General features: G+C 40.9%; 1 protein-coding gene across 1 annotated transcript in view; it reads left to right on the plus strand.

Annotated features, from left to right (window-relative positions):
- Positions 1-7879: 7879 nt before the first annotated feature.
- The window catches only part of LOC141010906 (ephrin type-A receptor 7), a 248439-nt gene continuing 240702 nt past the window's right edge, over positions 7880-15616 (plus strand). Inside the window, exon 1 of the mRNA XM_073484061.1 lies at positions 7880-7946. The gene's annotated coding sequence lies outside the window, so the exon portion shown is untranslated. The remainder of the gene's footprint in view (positions 7947-15616) is intronic.

Raw genomic sequence — 15616 nt, forward strand, 5'->3', positions numbered from 1 at the left:
CTCCAGTGAATTTTATGTTGTGCACAGACGAAGATTGATTAAAGTCTGTTGATCCGGTCATACAGTTCATTAATATTATAGATTACAACTCACCTGGTAAATGGTATTGGGCAATAACACATTAAAGGTTCAGTATGTCAGAATTTTAGTGAAGATATTGCAGAGCAGAGTCCTGAAAACATACAGAAACCTTTTTTCTGTTTTCCTGTAAGGAATGTTTTGTGCCTGTGTCGATGTTGTGGATGAAAGTATCAAGTGATCCCTTTTTTTCCTGACCAGCTCGCCTTCATCACTCTCTTTCAGGTGTCCTCTTTGGCTGGAATTAAACCCAGTCTCCCCCCACAACTGTGATTACAGAGGAATAGCTGACACGCTATAACCGATGACCTCTATCTCTCTGTCTGTCTCTCTCCTCTCCCTCCCTCCTCCCTTTTCCCACTCTGATTGGATCAAACCAATGACATCATGAACCACTTCTTCATCATCTCCTCCAGGCCTCAACTCAATAACAATGTCCCTCAACATTGTACACAATCAATCGATCTATCAATCAACCAAACAACCGATCACTCTTACATTATTCAGTGCACTTCCCATTTGAACGATTGACACAGTGCTCTCCACAATCAGTGACAGACAAGCCGGTCGGGATTCAGAGTTTCACGCAGAGCACCCCGCAGAGGCCCGACTTAACAGGACAGCCTCTCTCGCAGCAGGGGGTGGTGGATTTTCCACGAAATAGAAGGTACGCAGAATTATGGATTGGTTGCTGGATTTTTGGTTTCGGCTCATTACAACATGCATGCAAGGGCGTAGCGGTGATGTCCTTGGTTTTTACAGTTTGCATGTGTTTTTCTTCTTTATCTCACACCCATTCAAATCTGTCATTTTCCCAAATCTATTCCTGCAACAAAAGAGAAAAATAACCACACTTTTTTACAAATTTGCTGCTGTCATTTGTTCCTCTTTTGTCTTTTTTCAAGAGGTAGACATAAAAAATTCACCATAAATGACTGCAAGAAAGAAATATATTCATGTTACTAAATATTGATTGAGTTAAGATACTGGTTTTCAAGCTTTAATGGCCCTCAGGGAGGTTGAACATGACTTAAAGAAAGTGAAAACATGCATATCAAATACATGCTTTTATGCTGATGATTATATAGCACTTGGAAATAATGGAAATTTGCTGCCTCAAGGCTCTTTTTGAATAATGTAGCAAGCATGTAGCCCGAGAAGGGAAAATAACAATAATTTGTGTTCATGTGTTCTTGCAGCAAGAGGTTAAGTGTGGGTGTTTCATCTGTGGTCACCTGTTGAGAGGTTGAAATTCATTTGAATAAGATAGAAAATAGTACACAAGAGCTTTCTTTTCACTTTAATAGTAGCTCAAGGGCTTTTTTGTTGCAAAACAGGGTAATATTTCTGACATCCCTCATAAAAAGTTTTGTCCGAATGCACAATAACAACAATAAATCCTGCTGGGGGTTGTATGTTTCTGGATTTAGAATACCAACACTTGAATTATTTTTTCCTTCTGCTCTCACATGGATCTACCGTTTTTTTACCCAACACACAGGCATCGAACATGCCTGCAGGCGCACATCCCTGCACACACACCTAACCCCTTTATATAGACATTGTGACTCGTGGTTTTAATGAGGACTTGAGGCTGCTCTGTTTCATTGTCTGAGGTCTTCTGCAGAGCTGATTAGTCTTTCACTCTACCTACAGCTGAATTAATTCAATGATGGGCTGAATTATTTCATTCTTTTCCGATCTCACTATTCACATGACAAAAGGCTTAGATTTATGCGGAAGATATTCTCACTTCAAAACAAAGGGCTCATCCATTTTACATGTAACATGAGGAAAGACATAAAATAGAAGCTTGCGATGCTGCGGGGCTAAAAACGAAATTTATTTAAAGAGGGACTGCGGGGGAAATGCTTTCACAAAACCTGTGTAATTTGCAACTAAAATGTTTTTTCACTTTGAATTCTTAGATCGTTCTCCAACATTGCCCCCCAAAATGTAGTATTTTCAATAAATTAGACGTTTCAGTAATACCTTAAAAACTAAAATCAAATATTTATTGTGAGAGCTGACTCTGTCTGCACCATTTCCAAGTTTTAGTTTTGTGCAGAGCAAACACAATGGGTTTAAACAATGGAATGGGCTTCTGAGAGGTTGTGTGCGTGTATGTGTTAGCATAAATGTTAACTGTGTTCCTTTGCTTTCACATCTTTGTGTTCTTGGTTGTGTCTGTTTGCACTTGTGAATTCAAGGTTGTAGGGGTGAAATAGTAAAGTTTTGGCAAGTTGTGGTTGTTGTCTATCAGCCAGAATGCTAGTCTGTTTAGCCAAGTTTGCCAGGTTAGTCAAGTGACTGCCATGCGAATGGCCAAACAAGTCAGAGACCAGACCTGGCGGATCCCCTCATGACATTTAGTACTGTACAATGTACTGAAGCAGTTCCCAAGTTATAGTGAAAGTGGGCAAACATTAGTGTCAAACTGTATGCCAACATGTTCATCTGACATTAAAGCTGACATTGTCTGTCAGCTTTAAACGTGTTATTTATCAATTTTCAGGTTGAGAAACAAAAAACAGAATGGAAGGTGAGATCTTCAACTTAGAGGTGTTCAGGAAGCCTCACGCTGGAGATTCAAACAACATCAAAGCAATAACTGATGCTATAGAAGTGTTTTGATAGAAGTGCATAGAGAAGAGAGGATTGAAGCAAATGGTCAAAGTGCATGAGCAATGTGCAATCAGAAATTATCACCTAAAGTTGTGTTAACCAGTGATTGATGGACATCCAGGAGTGCACCAAGCTACCTAACAGGCCCACTACATCACTCCCAAGTGGGAAATGCAAAGTCTGGTCCAGCTAACCTGCCCCATTAATGAACGGCATATAAGCATGCATCTTGCAGAGGAACTTAAGTAGCAGTATCAGGGTATTTTTCATATTGACAATATGCCAGAATTTGAGTGACCTAAATGTCACAGGAAGGATTATGACCAATGAGCCTTTGCTGAATGTTTACATTTCTCAAAATAAATGACAAAAATGTTATTTTTACATCTACATTACAATTAAATGCTGTGCATTGTGCGTACTGTCACACCCATAAAGGGTTCATAACCATGTGTCCATTGTATAAACTGTAATGATTGTGTCAATGTGAATGATCAGTTGATACTTTAAATATTTTTGCCATTTTAATCAGTTTGCCATCGGTTGTTAGGGTTTATTTGAGGATACAGCCTAAACTAGAATGGCACTCACTAGAGCGCATACCTCCGCTGAGGCCCAGCAAGGCTCTAAATCAAGACTCATGCGTTACTCCCTGAGAATTAATCGAGAATTAATGCTGTGTACTGCCTTTAAAACTGCATGGGGCCACTGGCTTCAGCGAGGACTCATCAATAGCAATTTCCTTGAGAACAGAAAAGCAGGAAGGACTCAAACCTTTCAAACATGCACACTTATAGACAGACACGAACACACATACACACAAACCATTAGCATTGATCAAGACACTCTCTGTTGTTCTTGGCAAACATGATGACAGAAAAAAAATGGATGATCCCTTCACACAGACACACACACGCACGCACACACACACATGACAAACACAAAATGACAAACTTGCAGTCTCCATGGAGCGCCACTGGATATAATTCATGATTGGCTCCTATTGTTAAAGGCTATGTCAAGCACCAGCCTGTGAGCTCAAGGGTGATGAATAGCAAAATAAACAGATATTTACCCCCGATAGCTCCTGTTCAATTAAAGGGATACACTCCTGATTTTCAACACTATCAGCACCTATAATTGTTTGGTTAACGCTCCATAAGCATGGATGGTGCTGAGCAGTACCTCGACGTTCATTGTTGTCACATTTTAGAAACTTACTGCCCTCGTAAAAACTGCAGGCTATAGCAAATCAATCTTAGTTTGACAAAACAGTCACAACTTGCTTTTTTCTGGAGCTTTCAATCATGTCACACAGCCTCGTTCAGTCGAGTTTGCTCAGTGATCATGAAGATGGATCTGTTGTCACCCAAGTTAAATCCATAGCCGTTTTAGTACATCCGATCCATGTTGGCCTAAAAGTTCAATTCTCTCAGTATTGTCTCTAGGTTTCAACTCTATCACAAGGTGTTCATCAAAGGGATTTGTCATTTAAGCTATTGAAGTGACATGTCAACAATTCCAACTACAAATGAAGACAACATGATATTGTTGATCCCGAGGCATTCCCAGACCAGATGAGAGTTCTCCAGCGAGCTCTGGGTCTGGCCTGGGGTCTCTTCCCAGTAGGCTGTACCCGGAAAACCTTCTAAAGGAGGCACCAAGGACACATCCTAATCAGATGCCTGATCCACCTCAGCTGGCTCCTTTCAATGCAAAGGAGAAACTTCTCTACTCATAGCTCCCTTGGGATGTCCGATCCCTCCAGAGCTGCCGGTAAACTAGATTGTCCCCTTGTGGTTGGGTGGGCTCCTGCCCCAAGCCAAGAATCTGATTGTTTCGTACTATGCCAGAGTATGATTGCCCCCCCGAGTTTGTTTTGGTGCAGTTGCTTTCGCACACAGGTACACTTGGACTCACAGACTCAGGAACAGATATGGTAACTTTGTGTCCACACTAATCAAACAGTGTGAGTGATGAGAAAATGGAGCGTGAGATGGATGGACAGTTTGTTGCGGCATCTGTAGGAATGCGGGTGTTCTGCTGGACCGTTGTGGTGAAGAGCGAGCTGAGTCGGAAGGCAAAGCTTTTTCAACTTACCAGTCGATCTGTGGTCTGACTTTCACCCATGGTCATGAGCTCTGGGTAGTGACTGAAAGAATGAGATTGCAGATACAAGCGGCCACAATGGGTTTCCTTCGGCGGCTGGCCTAGATCTAGAGAGAGATGATCTTCTTTAAACCTTTAGATGTAAGGGAACCATCATTAATATTATCAGTCACAACCGTGCTTGAATACATCCATTTCTGTGGGTTTAGTGCAGAGACATGTCCAGTAAAGGTTTTGCCTAGCATAGCAACACAACTGGAAGCAGGGGGCAACAGTTGTGTTTTATTAACCACCTCTGCATGTGACAGTGTGCAATAATGGAAAAGGTGAAAATACAGTAGTTGCATTTAAACAATAATTAACTGCCTATTTAGTGAAAAACTGCAATACCTGCGCTGATCAGCATTATAAATTACATTAGCCTAGGCAGTGGTGTTGGTGCAAGCTGTTTTTAATGGATTTTTTTCAAAACAACATGAGCAAGGTAGAGGTAGGAGGTAGAGCAAAACTGCAGTAGAGCAGCAAATTGAAGACTTTCATTAGCAATAATGACAATGGGAAATAAGTTAAATTACAGCAGCTGTGATATTTTAAATCCTTTGAATAAACACTGGCAGGAGGTATAACAGACAGCAGAGAGCACTTGATGAAGGCAGAGAAGGGTGGGTGAGTAGAGGGTGTGGGGTCCACTTCAAATACCCATGATGGTGTTGGTCGCATGTGAAACCTTGCTAATGTTATTCAGCCTAGTGATCAGCCACAGCAGGACCCCTGCCACTGTGTGTGTATCTTTTTTCAACCTGTCGTCCCAGGCTCACTCATGAATAATTTATGATGTACCGCAGAAAATTACATCTTTAGAATCACAGATGAATTCACCAGGGGCTGAGGGGTGATGGGAGGAAGTAAAAAAATAAGAGGAAGCGAAGAGGAAGGCGGTAGCGAGAACCTGATCACCCACCTGTGTGTGTCTTTTGATATGTGTATGTAACTGCCTTTATATCTCCTTACTTCAGCTCCATCAGCATGGTTTCTGAAATGAAAAGGGGCTCAAACTGTAAGACTGGGAGTAATACATGAGGAGTGCCAGATCCAACACAGGTACACTGATCACCACCCATTAAGACAGAGGGCTGGCAGAGTAGAGTGGGTTATCCACCAGTTGCAGGGTTGATGGTTTGATCCCCCCGCCTAAGAAATTCCTGATTTAGTTTTTCTTCGTATGGCCACTTTTGCGGAGATGCTGGGTTATCAAAAAGCAAATTGAGATTTGTATGGATTAGCTAACTGAATATGTTGGGTATGTGTTTTACATCGTTGCTTTTTGACACTTCTTTCTGTAAAATTTGCTCGAGGAATTAAAAAGATGTTTAATTGAACAAACAACAGAAGCATTAATGGAAACTTTGATACTCCTGATCTCTATGGACACTAAAGGGCTGGCTATATTGAATGCATCACGCACATGTATTGTACTACAGGTGTGCTTGCCTACAAAAAAAGTTCTTGTTTTCTACGAGTATGATTGTCCTTTTGACCTACTTTTAGCTGTAATTTGTGTTCCGAGACATAAGCAGTCCATTTCGTTGAGTACAGTTGTATCAGGATATAAACCCAAGTTGTAATGACCTGTACTTTCCCTTTGAACAAATCTCCTCTCCTTTTTATTTCACACGCCTGTCTTCAAAAATGTGTGTAACCGCGTGATTACTACAAGAACTGACTCACATTCAGATGCATTACCGAGCATCCGAAACACTTTTCTTACATCCTGCCATCCTCTCTGGGTTTCCCTTCCGCTCCAGTCCACCTCAGTCCTGCTGAATAAATCAACACATTTACATGCTTTGAATTTAATGGCAGAAACAGTAACTCGGCTTATTTGAAACGGGGGCAAAAGTAAATTCTGTCACAGCTGTGTATTTATAGTACATTTCAACAACCTAATCTCGCCCAACTCTCGCTCTCTCGTGCTATTTGTGCCCTCATCATGCCAGTAAGTGCTTTCTCCACGGCCCGCTTCCGTGGTGCCATCAGTGGAGAGAGGCTGGTTGCGTGCGAGCACAGATGTGACCATCATTCGAGGAAGGGCTGTTGGTTACATCTTTTCATGAAACACTTTTTCATGACGTGTTTCTTTTTTTTTTTTTCTTGAACGACAGTCACATTCATGGAGGTAACAGCTGGCAGGCACCACACTGTCACAGACCGTTTTCCAGGAGGGATTTAAGGGGAGATTAAAGTTAGTTGGCATCCGGTGATTGTACCATGTATTATCCACACTATTCCCCCCCCCCCCGTTGATGTCAAGTTGTGTAAAACATTTTGTGTTTAACTTTAAAGTGGGTGTAAACTTTTTTAACAACCTCGTTAAATTTAGCTGATTAAGATTAAAATCATTTGTTTCTTTCTTTCATTAAAACTGAACAAGGTGTACGAATGAACAGCAACAACGAAAATATGCAATACACACAATACATTTAAGAAATGTAACGAATATGAATTCATTCAGGCGACTGTGCAGGAAGCTCTTTGAATTTAATGAAGCCTCTGTTGTTTGTCACCTTCCTTAGTCTGTTGAGAAACCGAGTGAACCGAATAGATCAGTGCAGCACATCTGTTCAGAGGGAGCTGCTAATGTAGAGTAAACAAAACCTCTGACAAATTGATCCTGGCTACAATCATGATAATTTTTGCTTTCTGGTGCATTGTTTCTTTGCTTCTGCTCTTTAATTCACACAGGTTGAGACTTTTTTTTTTTTAGCAACAGTTGACAATATTCATTTAGGTGGTTTTAGTAGTAGGTTTTTGTTTTACTCTTCATTTTAAAATCTATTTAAAGTTAGTGACCATCCAAAAAGTAATCCACACAAGGAATAGTACGCAGAGATACACAGCACCGGATACCACGGAAGCTAAAAAATGATCCGGCCCCAGGTGGGTGAAGAGCCAGTGAAGACATACCACTGGGTTGATGAGTAGATAGACAGCAGGTGGGCGAGTTTGGCAGGTGTGCATAATCAGCGGGGAGCCAGGAGAGACGAGAGGGATTGCCACGCCCCCGCTGCAGACACACAGAGACAGAGAGAGACGGACAGGAGCACAGGAGACACAGAGAAAGAAGAAAACAGAAGGTAACACCAGAGAAAATACAATGTGATCTCGTGTGATGACGTTTAAATAGCACAAGAACATTTGATGTGTCATGTCTATGCATTTTGAGCTTTTGGACATTGTTTGGATGCTCATCATAATCAGGTGCCCTTTGTTGACATGGGTTACCAGCAACATTATGTAACTTTTTTACCTTGAAATATCATCAAAATCATGTTGATGGTTCAGTGTCTTGTAATCAGCTGAATGGTGTCTCTATCACTTGTTTCTGCACTGTCACTTCAGTGAGAGGGTTGGATCACAGCGTTACACACATGTTTACTTCAACAAACAAGTTTTCCACACATAACATTGTTATGATGTAATGTTTTTTGTTCGTAGTTAGCACCTTCATTACGTCTGACAAATTGTTACAGACCTGATTTTGTATTTACAACAGTGGTGTTGCACTCAGAAGCCAAATCGCACAAATTGCCAATTTCTACATAATGTTGCTTTAACTCAACAAGTAAGTGTTGACTTTTGGTTTCACATGGGACACGAACGTTGGTGTCCTGGGTGAAAGTTCTGTTTTTGTTTGACCCATCCATCCACCCTGTCCTCCTCCATATATATGGACTCTCACATTTTTTTCCTACTTGACTTTCGGTGCTTCAAATGACACGTGAAAAGCAAAAAATGCATTGTGGTAATGCAAAATTATTTATATACTGATGTTTTTCATACAAATCTGGTAAGACCAGACTGAAGATACTTTGGCACGGCTGTCTCTGTTCTCTGTGACACTCTGATGTGTCAGCCGTAGTTTCAACAGTTGAAATATTTGGAAAAACTCATTACATTTTGCAAAAGAGAACGTAAGGCACCAGTTTTACAGATAACTACTGACTATATGTCAGTAATAGTTGCAGTGGGCCATTGGTCTCGAAAGCAAAATAATCCCCAAGAAAGTGTTGATGATAAACTTCACAATAAAAACTAAACAAAGAATGAAATATGTATCTCTTAAATCTTGTTTGCTTGCCTACAAAAGCAGACACTGAGACGAAACAAACTAGAAAAGCACTGTCCTTTCTGAAGCAACACACTGATAAAGCTTTTAACAATGCAAGAAGAAAGTATCTAAAATGTTGCTAGACGGATTCTTAGACAAATATAAGTATTAAAATGACTACATACATCAACAAAACTGAGTCTTTGCACTCGAGTGTGAAAAAGAAAAGTTACTCCATGGCCTGTTTCCCACAGCCGCACCAGCTGTGGGGCCACTTCATTAGTGTTACAAACTTGAGAACAAATATGGCAACAAATTAGTCAATAACACATGTCTGTATTTCTCCCTCTGCCCCCCCGGTTACCCTTCTGCTGTAGATTTATGTATCATTGACAGCCCTTCTCTCCTCACTGCGACGACAGACTGACAACGCATCAATCTGTGCTCCCAGCTGAACGCCGCGCCACAGAACACCCACAGAGATGCCAGACGATCGATATTCAGAATAAATTCTACCTTTCACTTCCTACTGGCACCGTGGGAGAGAGGGGATGGAGAGCACACGCACATACACACACGTATATATGTGCACTACACACACACACACACACACACACACACACACACACACACACACACACACACACACACACACCAGTGTTAGCGAGGGCAAAGCAGTGGACATGTCAGCGTGCTGCAGGCAGGCAGGCAGTGAGCAGAACCCCCTGTGGTGAAACCTTAAAGTGTCATTAGCTTCCTCTGTTGCTAGACACCACCTGCCTGGCTGCCATTCAGCATCTTACATGCACACAGTGTGCCCTTGAATGAAAGGAGAACACTTTCTAAGAGTTTATAGGAAATGTAAAAATCAGACGACATACTTTCAGCCAAATCTGTCTTTTATAGAATTCAGACTTTTGTCGTTTGCAGGCGTTTTCCTGTCGATACAAAATTTAAAAAAAGGGAAAATCAAAAATGACCGAACACACAACAATTTTCCTACAAGCACACAGGTTAACAGTCATTTTTAAACGTGTGCACGCACCCGCTAAAACTTCCATTCTCCGAACTGTTGTTTTTATTTGAGTCGCACTACTTCTCCGGTCTGAAAAACTTCTGCTTCCCTCTGCGTGCAGGGGATCTGTTATTGAAATGCACTCTCTTTCACCTCACCGCTGTCGATATTCTGTTTTGAAAAACGTTATCCGCACCCCCAAATATACATTCCCTTCGCATGGTTGTGCAAGACTTGAATTTCTGCAGGGATTGCTGCGTCATAACAGACAGAGAAGCTTACTCCAGCAAAGAGACAACTTCCTCAGCTCCTACTATTTTTTACTCAGCGCTGACTCATAAATGATTTTGTTGTGCTCGAGCTCTGTGCAGTGCGCGGGGGAGATGATTACGTGTTGGGTGTGACTGGTTCAATTTGACAAATCATCACCACCATGCTCTTTCAAAATAGTTTCTGATACACACATTCCTCTAAAATAAACCTCTAAAAATAAAATAAAGACAAATGTCCGGTCAGTACTGGTAATGTAGATTTCAAACTATATTTGTATTTATTTATTTATTTATTTTTGCTTCCTTTTTCCTAGAGAGATCAGAGTTTAAGTCCACGTCTCTCTCCTCAATATTATAAATGTGTGCCTAAAACCAATGATTGAAGTCACTCCACTCACTGTGACCTCCACGGAAATAGTTCTATAATGAGTGAAAATGCTTCAATCGAAATCATGTCATAAAAGTAGAGATATAATATCCACTGGCCATACCCGTTTTATATTATCATCCGATTATATTATTACTGATTTGTGAACGTGTAGGCGATTTGAGGGGGGACGCCATCCTCCTTTTTGGCAAAATGACCAAAATGCGTCCCCTTTGTTAACCTGGCATCCCTCTCCATGCCTCCTGAAATCACTAATAGGTGCACCACTGTGCAGGTCCAGACCCAGACAACAGTTATCAGTCCAGACCCGGACTGATAACTGATCAATTACTGTTACATTTTGACATTTTCTACTTTGCTGATTTTCTAGCCTGTACGGTACTAGCAGCCAGGGAAACTCAGACCAATTGCATGCGTTGTTAATCGCTCACACGACACTACCCAGCCAATCAGATATGTGTATTGCATCGCGATTCGAGTCAGACAGATACAAACAGACGAGACAAGACGAAAAAACAGAACTTTTAATAAAGAAATGGACTCTTTTGTTCATTCTTCCCACAGGTAGTAGTGTTTCAATCCTATCTAAATGTTAAGTTGGATTTAATTTTAATTATTTTATCTTATATTGTAAGATTATTAATACATTTGTATGTAAAATCTTAATCTGTAAGGTAACCAAATATTGTAGACGAGTAAAAGTCAAGTACCAATGCCTTTAAACTTAGTACAGTCTTGAATAAGTGAACTAAGTTTCATTCTACTTCTGTTAGTGGTTACAACAGAATAGTTAATAGGTAGAGGGAAAATATTGTAATTGTAATTGATGAGCAACAACTTCAAACAAAACAGTGCCGTGGTATGACTCTTCCCTTTTTTCCTTCTTCCTCAGCTTCCTCTTTTCCCCAAAGCACTCAACATCATCCCTCCTCTCCTCCTTTGATCCGAACAAACCACATCTGGAACAGTTCCCATGACAGGAAAGCCCGTAGCCAGAGTGACGACACCGATCACTCGTGTCTGGAGAATTTGCTGAGTACATGTGACATTCATACACATGAACACAAACTCAGCCTCAGCGTCACCTCTCCGTAACCTCCCTAATAACAACGACAGCACATGACAGTCTTAGAACTGCTAGAATAATCCCGGCTATAGTCCAGACAGTGCACACAGACATAGGTAACAGGTTTGAGGTGATGCTCCTTTGTCATTTGCTGCAAGAGAAAAGTTTTTGTTTAAGGGCCCAGGACCATTTAAACCACAGAGGTCAGACATAGGACAGTTAAAGAGATGCTCATGCTCTCAGTCTCTGTGGTTGTGAGGCTGATTCCTGCATCACAAGGACATGAAAGCGTTGGATAATATCCCAGCAGGGTCAAGAGTATTTAGCAGTGATTGAGTAAAGAGCAACACACAATTGTAATACAAGAACTGGTGGATGACGGCAGAACAATTTCTGGTTGCGTGCAAATAGCAGTTGACGTCTTAAGAATTATGAAAAAGAACAATCAACAACTCTAAAATCAAGAGTCAACAATAATAAGGCTGTAGTTACAGCAGGCACAGTGGTGCTTTGATCTCAATGCTAGAACTGCTAATGTGCTCACAGTTACAATGCTTCCATGTTGATGTTTAGCAGGTAAGATGTTCATATGGTTGCATGCCTTCATTTGCTCCAAAACACCGAAGTATTAGATAAACTGAGATGGTGCTAAAAATACAGGTTGATAGCTTGAGTTGTATGCCTCAGCACACCAGTCAAGCTGCTGTTCCTGAGCTGTGACATTTAATAATGGCCAGAAGATTGTTTGCAGAGCTTAATGACATCACAGTGAAGTTGACCTTTGACCTTTGACTTCCATCATTTTATCCAATTACACATTTGTGTAATATTTTGTTGTAATTATCATATGAATTGTTGAGAAATGGCCAAAAATGTGTTTTGTGAGGTCACAGTGACCTTTGACCTTTGACCACAAAATTCTAATCAGTTCATCTTTGAGTCCAAGTAGATGTTTGTGCCAAATTTGAAGAAATTCCTTAGATGCATTTCTAAAGTTGCCCAATTCACAAGAATGGGACGCAATGAGGTCATAGTGACCTTGACCTTTGACCTCTGACCACCAAAATCTAGTCAGTTCATCCTTTTGTGCCAGATTTGAAGAAATTCCCTCTACGTGTTCTTGCCGTGGGCCACAGATATCGCCAGCGCAGAGGCTTAAAAACAAAAAATACAACTTTTATAATGAGAATATAAAACATTACAATATATATAAAAAATTGGATATGAAAACAAATCAGAACTTTATTTCACCCGTTTTATATTCACCCGACTCAATAATATTACATATTTGCTGCACCAAAATGCCTAAAACTCCAAATCCAAACAAACAAATGAAACAAAAAATGCATTCATAGAAATTTATATGAATCAAGTAACTAGAGGCAACAAGGGGGAGACTGAGAGGGTTCAAATTTGGTAGCTCGCTTTTTACATCCACTAAAATCGAACTCCCTCCTTACGCTGGAGAAACAACACAGTTTGCACAGATAATAGTACAGGGATTATTACAAAAAGCCAAAAATCCAGATGCAGATTTCTAAACACCTGAAACCCTGTTCGCTCTCTCTGTTATGTTGCTCTCAGGTGAGACACACGAACTCTCGGCTCTGGCTTGTTGACGGCGCTACTGAGACCTCCTGAGGTGCTTCACAACTTTATGGAAACTTCTGAAACTTTCCAGAGCAAGAGAGAAGAAGGAGGAATAGCCACGGAGAGAGAGGAGGAGGGAGCGTGGGTGGGTTTGTGCACATTCGCTCAGCTTGGCCAGTCGGAAAATGAAGTGCTATTATATATGAACACAAGTCTGTAATATAAGCTGCGGTACACAACTCGCTTTATTTGTGTTGCATCAGCCGGCGTAGGCTGTCCTCCTCTCTCGCTGTGTTTATGCAACTAGTTATCAGATATGAGCCAGCCTTCTTATCATATTGTATGTCTTCAGGCTGTGAGTGGGTTCGCTCAAACTTTCCCCAAACTAAACGATTGAAACGGAACAGAAACTTTAAGTCCTCAAGACTCGTTGGCCGCCGCGTGAACCCCAAATGCTCAAATCCCATTTCTGCAGTGTGGAGAAATGGAAAAAAAAATGTAGGGAAGGAGATGAGCATGGGGGGGAGAGTGGGAAGAAAAGATGTTGGGGGAGGACGAGGGGGTGGGGGTTGGCATGCTCAGTTGTCTTAGTAGATAAGAAATAAGCTCATATAGCTTGAAATCTCCCTGGATGTGCTTTCAACAAGGTGCATAAGCAGATATAAATATATTAATGGGAGCAGCCTCCACATTTATTAAAGAGGGAATCCGCCATATTTCCGTGGTGCAGAGGATGGCACCCTGAGGGGTAATGAATGACACAGTGATTCATCTGGCTTTTGTGTGTGTTTGCGTGTGTGTCTGTGTGTGTGTGCGCATTCGGTGTGACTCTTTAAGACACGCAGACATCTGTGCGCCGTCATGGAGTTTGTGTGTCAGTCAGAGGAGCGCCAGATGTTTTGCCGCAGTCATGCTATCTGTCTGATCTGAACAGTCGTTCATTTTCTCGTTGTCATGTCATGGTCCCATTGCGTCTGTTTAATTAATACCCGGCGTTCACTCACAAACAAAGTCAAAGTCGGATGCATTAGTTGTGGTTTACTGAGAATCACGCCTTTTACTCTTTTGTCTCTTTGTTATTTTTCTTTCAGTTTCTCACCTCCCCCTCCTCACACAGGTTTTCATTTGTCTTTTGCAGCCTGCCTATAGGCTCCTATATTATTCATGAACTCCATATTGTTTTTGGCTGATGCAGAATACATGTTTTCGCTCCTATACTACCTACAACCCACATACATCTCCCCTCCAAGGCCTCATCTACGATTTAGCAAGGCTAAACTTGAGGATGACTGTAGGTTACTGCATTCATAATTAATGTTCATGCTACTTTCATCTCATCATATAGTCGGTCTATACTTAGAGATAAGGGGGGGTGGTGTGACAAAGGTTGTGATCTTAGTCGGCTGACACTGGCACCGTTAATACATATATTCACTGCTGTTCTCATTTACAGTTATTCGCCCGCTGATCCAGACTGGCAAACTGAAACACAGGTCAGTGCTGAGGCTTTGTTTCTTCTTCGTGGTCTGAGTAAGGGTTAAAAAATAAGAACACTTAAAGTTAAAGCCGTGCATTCGAAGTGAAAAATTAAGAAAAAATGTCCTCATTCTTCCGCTGTAAGAAAAACAAATCCCTTTCAGAGTGTTTAATTATTAGATTGTGAAATCAAATGATTTAATTAAATCCCGCAAATTGGATTTAATGAGATGATGAGACCCCCCAAATGATGCTGAATGAAATAAATAAACCCAATCTTGGACACAAGATTTTTCACTCATAATTTGAAAAGTTTTGTTTGTACAAATTTGAGTTGGAGGATTACAAATTCCTTCAAGTTCCTTAAAAATGAACCATTGAAAACATAAAGTTTTACCAGCTTGTGTTGAAATCCTAATCTACAAAGTAACTGGTAACCAGCAACTGTCTTCCTGGGAAATACATTTGAATTGTCTATTTCAGTAAATACCCAACTATGACATGTTTACATTTAAGTAGCAAATGCTTTCTTCTCCCTTAAGAATTATGACTCCTGTCATGGGAGCAAACGGGGAACTGGTGTGTGTCATGTAGTTATGGAGCCAAAAAGTCCATAAAGGGACAAGGTCTGTGGATGGACGGCGCAAAAAATTTAAGTTTTTAAAATTTGAGTTTAATGCAGGAGATTGCTTTTTTTCTTCCTGTTTCCTGTCAGCACTTAAAGGGTAACTCCTCTAACTTTACACATTAAAGTGTGTTTAAAGGTCTTGAGGAGTAGTACTGCATATGTGAAAAAAGTAATAGTCTATAAAACCTTTTGTGGCTCCACAGGAAGCTGCATGTAACCTTATAAATCGCCTCCAGTGATGTCACTCAGTGGCTATGCAGC

This window comes from Pagrus major, chromosome 16 (assembly GCF_040436345.1).
Source record: "Pagrus major chromosome 16, Pma_NU_1.0".
Classification (NCBI taxonomy): domain Eukaryota; kingdom Metazoa; phylum Chordata; class Actinopteri; order Spariformes; family Sparidae; genus Pagrus; species Pagrus major.